The sequence below is a fragment of the Mus caroli genome, unplaced genomic scaffold (genome assembly GCF_978045245.1).
Source record: "Mus caroli unplaced genomic scaffold, Mus_caroli_1 scaffold_10, whole genome shotgun sequence".
NCBI lineage: Eukaryota > Metazoa > Chordata > Mammalia > Rodentia > Muridae > Mus > Mus caroli.
The window spans coordinates 53,804,144-53,816,808 of NW_028227265.1; the positions used below are offsets into that span (position 1 = coordinate 53,804,144).

At 37.2% G+C, this 12,665-nt stretch overlaps 1 protein-coding gene across 1 annotated transcript in view; it reads right to left on the reverse strand.

Annotated features, from left to right (window-relative positions):
- Iqcm (IQ motif containing M) overlaps positions 1-12,665 on the reverse strand; it is a 513,003-nt gene that overhangs the window by 50,949 nt on the left and 449,389 nt on the right. The gene's annotated exons all lie outside the window — the stretch shown is intronic.

Genomic DNA, 12,665 nt, shown 5'->3' on the forward strand with positions numbered 1-12,665 from the left:
TCTTTATATATATTGGATATTAGCCCCCTATTACATTTAAGATTGGTAAAGATCTTTTCCCAATCTGTTGGTTGCCTTTTAACCTATTGACAGTATCCTTTGCCTTATAGAAGTCTTGCAATTTTATGAGGGTCTTTTTGTCTATTCTTGATCTTACCACACAAGCCATTTGTGTTCTGTTGAAGAATCTTTCCCCTGTGCCCATATCTCCGAGGATCTTCCCCAATTTCTCTATCAGTTTCAGTGTCTCTTGTTTCATGTGGAGTTCTTTGATTCACTTAGACTTGAGCTTTGTACAGCTGTGCCTCATTTGTTGAAAATGCTGTCTTTTTTTTCACTGGATGCTTTTAGCTCCCTTGTCAAAGATCAAGTGACCATAGGTGTGTGGGTTCATTTCTGGTTCTTCAATTCAATTCCATTGATCTACCAGTCTCTCACTGTACCAGTACCATGAAGTTTTTATTACAATTTCTCTGTAGTACAGCTTGAGGTCAGGCATGGTGATTTCATCAGAGGTTCTTTTATTGTTGAGAATAGTTTTTGCTATCCTAGGTTTTTTGTTAATCCAGATGAAGTTGCAAATTGCCCTTTCTAACTCAGTGAAGAATTGTTGGAATTTTGATGGGGATTGCATTGAATTTGTAGATTGCTTTCAGCAGGATAGTCAGTTTGCCTATATTAATCCTGCCAATCCATGGGCATGGGAGATCTTTCCATCTTCTGAGATCTTCTTTAATTTCTTTCTTCAGAGACTTGAAGTTCTTACCATACAGATCTTTTACTTCCTTAGTTAGAGTCACACCAAGGTATTTTATATTATTTGTGACTATTTTGAAAGGGTGTTGTTTTCCTAATTTCTTTCTCAGTCTGTTTATCCTTTGTGTAGAGGAAGACAACATATTTGTTTGAGTTAATTTTATATCCAGCTACCTCACTGAAGCTGTTTATCAGGTTTAGGAGTTCTCTGGTGGAATTTTTAGGGTTACTTATATATACTATCATATCATCTGCAAATAGTGATATTTTAACTTCTTCCTTTCTAATTTGTATACTTTTGATCTCCTTTTGTTGTCTAGTTGCTGGGGCTAAAGTGTGTTGTGGCTTCATTTTCATTAAACTCTAAAAAGTATTTAATTTCTCTCATTATTTATTCCTTGACCTAGTTATCATTGAGTAGAGTTTTGTTCAGCTTCCATGTGTATGTGGAATTTTTATTTATGTTGTTATTGAAGATCAGCCTTAGTCCATGTTGATCTAATAGGGTGTATGGGATTATTTCAAAACTTTTATATCTGGTGAGGCCTGTTTGGTGACACACTATATGCTCAATTTTGGAGAAGGCACCATGAGGCACTGAGAAGGTAGATCTTTTTGTTTTAAGATGAAATGTTCTATAGATATCTGTTAAATCCATTTATTTAATAATGAAACTCAAGAAGAACGAAGACCAGAGTGTGGATACTTTGCCCCTTCTTAGAATTGGGAACAAAACACCCATGGAAAGAGTTACAGAGACAAAGTTTGGAGCTGAGAAGAAAGGATGGACCATCTAGAGACTGCCATACCTGAGGATCCATCCCCTAGTCAGCCTCCAAATGCTGACACCATTGCATACACTAGCAAGATTTTGCTGAAAGGACCCTGATATAGCTGTCTCTTGTGAGGCTATGCTGGGGCCTAGCAAACACAGAAGTGGATGTTCACAGTCAGCTATTGGATGGATCATAGGGCCCCCAATGGAGAAGCTAGAGAAAGTACCCAAGGAGCTGGGGGGATCTGCAACCCTATAGGTGGAACAAAAATATGAACTAACCAGTACCCCCTGGAGCTCGTGTCTCTAGCTGCATATGTATCAGAAGATGGCCTAGTAGGCCATCAGTGGAAAGAGAAGCCATTGGTTGTGCAAACTTTATATGCCTCAGTACAGGGGGACGCCAGGGCCAAGAAGTGGGAGTATGGGGGGGGAGTAGTTGAGGGAGCGTGTGGAGGACTTTTGGGATAACATTGGAAATGTAAATGAAATAAATACCTAATGAAAAATAATTTCTGTTGGTTTCAAAGTGTCTGTGTATTGTTTCTGTTTTGAGGATCTGTCCATTGATGAAGTGGAGTGTTGAAGTCTCCCACTATTATTGTGTGAGGTGTAATGTGTGCTTTGAGCTTTACTAACGTTTCTTTAATGAATGTGGATGCCCTTGCATTTGGAGCATAGATGTTCAGAAATGAGAGTTCATCTTGGTAAATTTTACCTTTGATAATATGGAGGGTCCCTCCTTATCTTTTTTGATAACCTGAGGTTGAAAGTCAATTTTATTTGATATTAGAATGGTTACTCCAGCTTATTTCTTGGGACTATTTGCTTGGAAAATTGTTTTCCAGCCTTATACTCTAAGCAGTATATGTCTTTGTGCCTGAGCTGGGTTTCCTGTATGCAGCAAAAAGTTGGGTCCTGTTTATGTAACCAGTCTGTTAGTCTATGTCTTTTTATTGGGGAATTGAGTCCATTGATATTAAGAGAAATTAAAGAAAAGTTTTTGTTGCTTCCTTTTATTTTTGTTGTTAGATTTGCAATTCTGCTAATGTGGCTATCTTCTTTCTGTTTGTTAAAAGATTACTTTCTTGCCTTTTCTAGAACTTAGTTTCCCTCTTTGTGTTGAAATTTTCCCTTTATTATCCTTTGAAGGGCTGGATTTGTGTAAAGATATTGTGTAAATTTGGTTTTGTCATGGAATATCTTGTTTTTCTCCATCTATAGTAATTGAGAGTTTTGCTTGGTATAGTAGCCTGGGCTGGCATTTGTGATCTCTTATGGTCTGTATGACATCTGCCCAGGATCTTCTGACTTTCATAGTCTCTGGGGGAGAAGTCTGGTGTAATTCTGATAGGCCTGCCTTTATATGTTACTTGACCTTTTTCCTTACTGCTTTTAATATTCTATCTTTGTGCATTATTTGGTGTTTGATTATTATATGATGGGAGGAATTTCTTTTCTGGTCTAAACTATTTGGAGTTCTGTAGGCTTTGTATGTTCATGGGCATCTCCTTCTTTAGGTTGGGGAAGTTTTCTTCTATAATTTTGTTGAAGATATTTACTGGCCCTTTAAGTTGGAAATCTTCCATCCTGTCTATACCTATTATCCTTAGGTTTGGTCTTCTCATTGTGTCCTTGATTTCCTGGACAAGGGTTAGGGTCTTTTTGCATTTCTCATTTTCTTTGATTGCTGTGTCAATGTTTTTTATGGAATCTTCTTCACCTGAGATTCTCTCTTCTATCTCTTGTATTCTGTTAGTTATACTTGCATCAATCATCAATAGCTCCTCACTTCTTTGCTAGGTTTTTTTATTTCCAGCATAGTCTCCCTTTGTGATTTCTTTATTGTTTGTACTTCCATTTTTAGATCCTGGATGTTTTGTTCAATTCTTTCACCTGATTGGATGTGTTCTTTTGTATGTCTTTAAGGGAGTTATTTATTTCCTTCTTATAGTCCTCCATCATCACCATGAGAAGTGACTTTAGATACATATCTTGCTTTTCTGGTGTGATGGTGTATCCAGGACTTGCTATGGTGGGAGAGTTTGGTTCTGATGATGCCAAGTAACCTTGGTTTCTGTTGCTTCTGTTCTTATGCTTGCCCCCTTCCACTGATTATCCCAAGTGCTCGCTGCCCTCAATATACCTGATTGGAGCCTGTCCTTTCTGTAATCCTGGGTGATTCAGAACTTCTCAGAGTCCAGCTTTCTCTGTGATCCTATGATTCCAGAATCCTGTGAACCTGAGAATCTGGGTGTGTCAGAGTTCTTGGCAGTCAAGCTTTCTCTGAGACCCTGAGATCCTGGTGAAATCAAGCTCTTGGGATCCTCGGATTCTGGAATCCTAAGATCTTGGGTGTGTTATAGCTCCTGGAAGTGGTACCTCCTCTAGGGACTGTGGGGCTGTCCTCAAATTCACGTCCAAGGTGGCCCTGCGCTGGCAGCTAACCAGTAGGCAGTTTACTTTTTTATAAAGAAGAAAGCTCAGCTTTTCCGGGGCTTGTCCCTAGTAAATGGATAAGCCAATATGTTTATAAAGGCCTTTCTATGCTATCTCTTATTATGTGCATTTCAGTACAGTATTTGTATTTTGTTACACAAAATACTGGTTTTTATATATCTCACTTATTAAACAACTTATCATAATCCTCAGATGCCACTTTTACTTGAAAACACATTGGAAAATATATCCAGTAAACATTTTAACTGTGTGGAATATTTTGATTATTTTAAGCAGTTTATTTCTTTTGACTGAATTTAGTTGGTTATTTAGTCCTTCTGAGGGAGATATTTATAGATTAAAACTACCTTCTCAGACTGCTAGTTTCTTTCCAAACAAAATTTCTTTTTCTTTTCTCCCCTTTGGCAGAAGTTTCTGCATGTAACAGCAGAAATACAAATTATATCCAAAGTACTTACGTCACTGGCAGAGGTGTCTTCTCTTCTGCTCTAAATTTAATAAACATCTTTATAAAGCAGTGATTCCTTGAAAACAAAGGCTAAAGTCTAGATAAGATCATTGGAGTTACACCATTTATGATGTTTTAAATAAAATAATCTTCAACTATCTATTATAAAGATGAGAAATTTGAGAATAATAACAATTTGCCACGGGTCTGAACTGGCAGAATAATTTTCAGACTCAGCAAATAGAATTTTTTTCTTCAAAGTTTAGTCCAATTTTTCACTCTGGAAAATGAATTGCTAATTTGTCGTCAATTTCAGCACAGATCTTTTCACTTGATGAGGCAGAGATAACTCTGTGCATAAGACACCATTCACCTGTGTAAATTCAATGAGAGGTAGAATATTGATTGGGTATTTGATGTCATGGATAAGGCATTAGAGAAAATCAATTAAACATTTTCAAGTTTTCAATTTTAAATATCCATAACATTAAGGTAGAATTAAAGCTGTAGTAAGGAAATAAATGGTGCTGACAAAGGGAGAAGTTCTGAGTATGAGCAAACATGCAAATGAGTATTTAATTCAATTATTGAAGACATTTACTAAGTAGCTAACATTTGCTAGACACCTAGTCAAGGAAAATGGAAAGAAAGATAAAAAGGGAGAGGGAACGAAAGACCTGATTGTCTTCCCTAAACGACCTCAGTTCTAAAGCAGTGGGAGACTCATGGTCTCTGAAACACTTGATTCCAAGTCAGAGCAAGAGTGACTCAACCCCAGTGAGACCATCCTGAGGCACACAAACCACCACATCTTTTAATCTAATCATCAGACACACACACACACAGCCACTGGTAATAATACCCTTTATCAAAGCATGCATCTACTGAGATGTCTCCAGACTCTGAGCATGTAAATGGACTAAGAAATAACCACATAGATATTTTTAAAATATTTTTTGGAAAAGAAACTATAAAGTTAAAAAAATATATTTTTGTTGGTTGCTGTTTATTAAATAGAAAAATGCCAGAGGAGTTGAAAGGTAAGGTAGAGTAAGTTTTACTAAAACATGGGAGAACTCAGGAGGTAATAGTGGTTGTGAAAAGTCCCACATACAAACACAGAAGAAAAGCAGGTAAGAAGTATATGTAAGGAGGCACAAAATAAAAAGGGCCTGGTACAAGCCAGAGGAAACATCAAGTCAGATATGGAGAAATAAAAACGGCTATACTATAAGCTGGCACAGAGAAGTAAATAAGAGAAACAAAAGTAATGTAGTCTCCAGGCATAAGGAAACACAGAAAAGTGTGTCTAAATACAGGGCTTTCCAAAAAACATTTGGGAAAATATGTATGAAGTAGTTAATAACTAAATGCACTTTGTTTAAGAAAGCAAAGAAAAATGTTTAATTGAGGACTGAGTATATTTGGTTCATATTTTATGCAGCAAAAATTATTTGGACAGTATAGAAATTAAAATTATTTGGTAGTTTCCCATTATGGAAAAGTAGCTATTCAAGAAATATGTAAAGACATTCCACCTTGGAATGAAAAGGTATGCCATAGAATAAAAAGGATTACTATGTTCATGTTGGGTCTCCTATCTACAAAATCTGAATTTCCAGAAGAGAAAGAAAAAAACATAAGAAAATAGAAAACAGGAAGAAGAAACATTTCTAAACAGCCCAAAATCCTATTTTGTCACCTGTAGGTAGGCTCAGAGGTCGAGCGCTTCATACTCTCTTATAGAATTCAGTTCTCCACACCCTAATGGCAGCTCACAACTGCCTAAAATGCCAGTTCCAGGGTGTCAGCCACTGGCCTCTGTGAGCACTTTCACACACATGAAACACACAAATTCATGCAGGCACACACACATACACAAATATACATAAAGAAGATGTTAAAAGAACCCTTATAATGAGCTTACATGTCCCAGACAGTTCTCCATACGGTGCCTGACATGTCTCTTGAAGAGTGAGTTAGTCAGAGAGGAAATTCCCAGGCCCCCACTTTATAGTCACTTAAAAATGCTCTTATGCATATGCTATCTATTTTAAAATCTGTGAGAGATTAGCAATGGAAATAAGTAAACTGTTAAGCATAAAGTGTACTCAGGATATACTATGTGAGAAAATCTATTTTCAATAATTGAAAAAGAAATAAACAATTGCAAACTTTCAAAGACCAAAGTAGTAAATAAAAAATCAAATGTGGAAGGACCCAAAGAATGCTCAAAGTGACTATTTTAACTATATTCCTGAAGCAGCTACACATGGTGACTGTGGGATGCAAACCATTATATAGTCAAGAACTTGGAAAACTTATCCAGTCTAATAAATGTCTACAGAGCATCTCCTTCCTTTTCCTCCCCTCTATCCTGGTATCAGCATTCCACTGAAATGCCACAAGCCTGCTGTCCATGGCCATGGAGACTCTGAAGCCATTCAATATTTAAGAATCATATTGTTCTTCATGAACGGACACTCACCCCACTCAGAGTATTTTCTCACTCACACCACACAGTGTCCCTGCCACAGAGGTATGTAATAGAAAGAAAATCAATGTCTGCCTCTAGAAATATCATTACCTAAAAGAGTGAGACTTGCCAGGGTAATTGAAGAACTTAGAATACTGGACACCACTGTCACCAGTGACAAACTAACAAATACTATCTAAAATGCCTGGAAGCTGTTCTCCAGTGCCACCTGTACCTAAAGGAACAACAGAGCCTCTCGGGATAAACAGTTCTAAGGAAAGGCATGACAGTAACTAAACCCTTGTGCTTTGAAACAGTAAGCTTCAAGAAGGGTATTCCTATCCCCGAAGGAACTGTTCAAGCTAAGGTCCCACTAGGTTCTAAACACTGCTGGGTATTTTCCTGGGTGTGCTCCTGTCCTGCATGTGGCTGTGCACACTGACTGTTAAGTTATTAAAATAAATCTCTGAGGGTTTTCTATATCTAAATATCACATTTTTCAGATAATAGATTGATAAATTAACATATGCATTGTTCTTTAAGAGAAAAATGCCCCTTCGTGAATATTCCTCATGCTAAATGAAAGAAAACCAGCGAGGACTAGAAGTTTGACTTTTAAGCTGTTCAAGGAAAGCTGTGCCTTGCTTCAACTTAGAAGTTTAACAGTGAATATACAATACAATCTTAGAAACATTTCCACGGTTACTTCTAATTTCTAAATGAGATGTGATCGTTTAATAGCCAACCACTTTCCAGGACCCGACAATGAATGTCAGAAACACTGTCCAACATCACTGTGTGAACCAGGCTGGATCCACACACGGACAGAGGCCCAGGCCACTCTTGGAATGCTCCTATAAATGCATTTACCAAGACGATTTTCAAAATCAAAAGTGGGGTTTGGAAGGGGCTTATAACTAACTGTTGGAGAGTTAGAGGAGCTGTGTGGGAATGAGGGACTGAAAAAGCTGGTGAGAGCCAGACTCCTTCAGTCCCATCAGACCACTGCCCAGAAATCCAGCCCCAAGGCAGTGTGGTCTCCAGTCAGACATTCTGACTCTGACGCTCTACGCTGAGGCATAGGATGTGGCAAATGGCCGGGCAATTCTCATTCTGGCATTTTGCAAGGAAAAAGTCATGGACTTTTGTTATATTTTTGCGAGGGGCAACCTAATTTTTAAAAAAACTGAAATTTTTGAAAATTTTAAAAATCGTATTTATCAATGATCTATTTGAATTCACCAAGAAAACATTGTGGGGGCAGACTGCAAGTCCCATCATAACAATAGTAAAAAGATAGAAAGTGTACAGAAAGACTTGGAGACTGTCTGAATCCTATAGTGCCGGCTTGCTGAAGCTCCCTGTCCTCCTGCAGCCTGCTCCTTTTTATTAAGAGCCTCCATGCCTCTCTGAAGTATGGACCCTGGGCTGCAGTGAACCATGGCAGACAGGAGAGAGGGGCAGTGGTCAAGCTGTCAGCTCTGAGTTGCTGTGGCCCTTCTCACAGCTCCTCCTGTGGAATGCAGGACCTCCAGTGGGGATAGCTCCAGGAGATTAAGGGGTACCACACTGCTTCCCTTTGCACCCAGTTGTCCCTTTAAGTCGCAATTTTAACTATTATTACTTAAATATTCACGGCAGGACCTTGTTTTGTAAAACAAAAATATATCTACATATTCACATATTATTCCTATGTATGTTATATATGTACATACATTTCATTTAATGTTTTCTTTACATTTGATACTTTTATTCTGTGAGATAGATCCACTGGTTTGTAAAAGAAAATTTGTAATTTTTGGTACTGTAATCCAGGACCAAAGATTTTAACAATGGCAATCACTCTGTCATTTTCTTTTTTAGTAGGCAAATTGCTCATGGAACTTTACCTTAAGGAGAGCTATTGTCAATGACGTTTAGGTTAAAATTAGTGAAAAGTCAGACTTCTATCTTTATCTAATAATTTCTAATGCAGACAAAATGTTATGGCTTTAACTGGATTGTCTTAAGGAAACTGTCTTACATCTGGCCAGTAGCTTATGTAACCTAATGACCTCTTTTCCAATCTTTAACAAGGGCATATTTTTTCACCTAATAGATTTTAATTTTTATATCAGAACTTTGTAAAATACACTTAATAAGCAAATGAGCAAAGGTCTCAATTTTGTTGCTCTAAATTCTGTAGAGGGAAAAACAGTAAAATGTAATTAATTATCTTAGTATGTTTCCAAATGCTCAAAGTAGGCCTCCCTGTTGCCAAGGATACAGGCATCCTGTTTACAATAACACTTCTGTCAAAGAAACTGAAGTTTATTAGTACCACCAATTACAGAGTAGAACTTCTATTGCAATATCCCACTAAATTTATAAAATTTATGTATTCTAAATATTCCACTTTCAATATTCTTTAGTAGCAGTTTTTCCTGCAATATGTTTTTAAATGTCACTTTAAATGATTAATATTTTAGAGTATTTTAAAACAAAATACAGACTTGTCTTCATTACAGTTTTGTTGGAGAAAACGTAATTGTTTAATAGTTCAAAATATGTTTGTATTTTTACAAATACTCTAGTCATGGATAAATGTTAAAAATCTGTCAGTACAAAAAGCACCTAAATTATTTTTCAAGTTTCACTGTGTTGAGCCCTTTTAGGCGATTTTCATGTTGATTAACTTATACGTAGGGATGGATATTTATTTGGCAGTTTGAAAAAAGGTTGAAAGAATCAATTCTATTTTGAAAACATGAGAACAAAAAATCAGATATTCTACCTGGAGAATGTGAAGGAAGAAAAGGTATCTTGTAACCCCATTGACTCAGTTTTTGTGACTATGCTTACCTGATCAGTTTTATTAGAAAGCACAGCAAAGAACCAGGGGAAGCAAGAGGAGCAGGTGAGGCACAAGAAGTCATGTGACAAGAAAATGGGAAGAAATTTGCTGGGGATGAGGAGGCCCAAGAGAGGGGGGAAATGGGGGAAGAATTGGAGAACAAATAGGACAAAAATAATTTTTGTTTGAAAAATAATGCCATAAAGACAAATTCTTTATAAGCTAAAAAATATTTATATCTACTTAAAATTCTTTATTTTATATGTGATCATACAACTTCAATATTTAAAAAACTCTGAAATATGATGATTGGACATAGTTTGGCTACAGCATCTCTGACCCAAAACAAAATTTTAAAGAGACAAGCCCTCTGCATGGGTCAAGCTGGCACGTCCTTGGCAACTAGATATATATGCTTCTTTTCACACTGATAGTCAGTGGAATTCAAAAGAAAGTCTAACATTTAAAGTACATATGAGGAACATGAAAGAGTAAGACATTTTTAGATTATTTTGCAATGAAAATTTTATTTAAAATTGTAGTACATAGTATGAAATAAAATCAAGTATATAGGTAACATCTCCTACTTTCCCCCTGTCCCTGACCCTGCTCCATTCCCTTTGTAAAGTAGGATCTCACTATGCTATCAGAGTTGGCCTGGAACTCCTAGGCGCTGTTTTAGCATTCAAGTAGCTAAGACTGAAGGCATGTGATGTCTCATCTGTCAACTGTTCCATGTGTTTTAACCAGTTCCTATGCTATGGTTCTAAGACATTGTACATTAGGAAAAACAAGTTTCCTTTATAGATATTTTTATTTTAAAGGTTTCAAAAGCCATGATGCTAAAGAAAGCAAAGAATATGTGTAAGACATCTGACCATCAGGCCCAGAGCTCGTGCTGAGTCCAGGTTGCTCTGTTGCTCCACCCCAGAACTGAAGCTCTCAACTATCTAGTGAAATGACTCTACTACTACTCAGAACTTTCCTTCCCATTGCTTCCCTCTCTCATTGTCAGTCACTGTCCAAAGAGAATGGAAAATTCCAGAAATAAATAATCTGTAACCTTTAAATTCTGTGCAGTTCTAAGTAGTATGATAAAACACTGTTTAAAAGTTCAAACTAGGTTGTGAGTTATCTTTTGTCTGGGAATCCATGCTGTATATGCTTCCTGCTCCTTGGTCAATGAGAAGCTTGCGTGGTTATGAGCCTATGATGGTCCTGTAGTGCTTGTATAAACACTTTCACACTGCCTGCAACTTCAGGAATCTATCCCCTAGAATTTATCCCCCAGAGATAAATTATCATGGAATTTAACCCCAGAGAAAGAAGGGCACTCACTATCTTATCAAACACTACCATCATATTTTATAGGTATATTTATATACCTTAATATAAAATTAATTTACTGAGTTCATGGATAGCTAAGATTCTTGAGTGCCCTGCCATAAATCTTACAGAAATCATGAAAGCGGCTCTAGAGTGCACATCTATGGCTGAGCTCTGAAGAAAAATAAATAAGAGCTCAGATCAATTGGAGTCTAAGAAAGTCTTCAAAAGTTAAAAATAAGGCCAATAATGGTTTTTCCAACTAAAGTATTAGAATATGATATCTTTAAAACTGTTCTGACCACGGAAAAGTCAACTAGTAAATATCCAGGCATCTCCCCACAAACATTTTTACATTCATGTTCTAATACTTCTTTTGAATCCATGTACTCAGATCAAACTCACATAGTCACTTATGTTAGTGTAATGTGTACCTGCCTAGGGTTTTATTCACTTATCAAAACTATGTAGCAAACACCTGTGATGCACTACCAGTGTGTGAGGTACTGAAGATGCAAGATTAAAAAGAAATAGCTCCTACTTTCTATAGATGACTGTGTAGTGTGGAAGGGAGCCACTCATGCATCTGAAGTATAATGTACTGTACGAAGTATGTTGAAATGTCTGAAAAAGAATTGCAAGAGTAGAAGCCTGTTACTGAAGCAATTATAATGCTTCATACTACGGGGCTATTATATTCGGTTCCTGTTTGTGAAGGAGTTTCCATTCAGAAGGGCAAGCAGAGCATTGATGAAGAAAAATATAAATGTCCTGATACAAAGGCCAGCCAACGTGATAAAATTTGGAGTGGCAAAGACTCGGGTATGTGATAGAAACAGGACACTTTGTGAATCAGGAGCACATGTCTGGGTCCCTCCATAAAACAGCTTGAATGCTGTCCCTCAAACCATCCCTCTTTACCATGTTTGCTGTGCATCTCTATTACCATGAATCCCCTGCGTACATATATCTCCCCACAGGTAGATGAACATACAGGCAAATTATAGAAACACATTAAAGCACAAATTTCAAAATACAAGACCAAAGATAAAACTAAATGGATGTAAGATTTTATTTTACACTTCGGTTCACCTTTCTGGCAACTCTAGAAACGATTCTTTTAGGCGGTGTCTATTTAGAAGAGATCTAAAGATGAAGGAATGTTGAAATCAATTGGTGTTTCATTTAAGAGACAAATCCAAAGAGAAATATCAAGTGGCTGTAGGAGGATGCCTGCTAGAGACGGGTAGGAGCAGGGCTAACCTTGCAGTATGGAGCAGAGCAGGGCTAACTAAGGCTAAGCAGGAATAACGTGGGTTCGTGGCATCTCTAAGGTCCTCTGCTCCTTGCTGACATCATTACCATACTGCATTCCCTGTGTCCTCTGCATGTTTTCCTTCAGATCATGTTAAGGAAGGGAGAGGTGCAAATGGAAGCGAAAATACAGCACATCCAGTGAATTTAAGGGCCCTCCTTGCATGGCCAATAGGTGAGTGTACAAGTACTTAGTCCTCTACGTTTTCAAGTCATACCTAAAACTAAAAATACATATTTGCATAGCTGTAATTTTAAATCAATTTCATTAACCAAT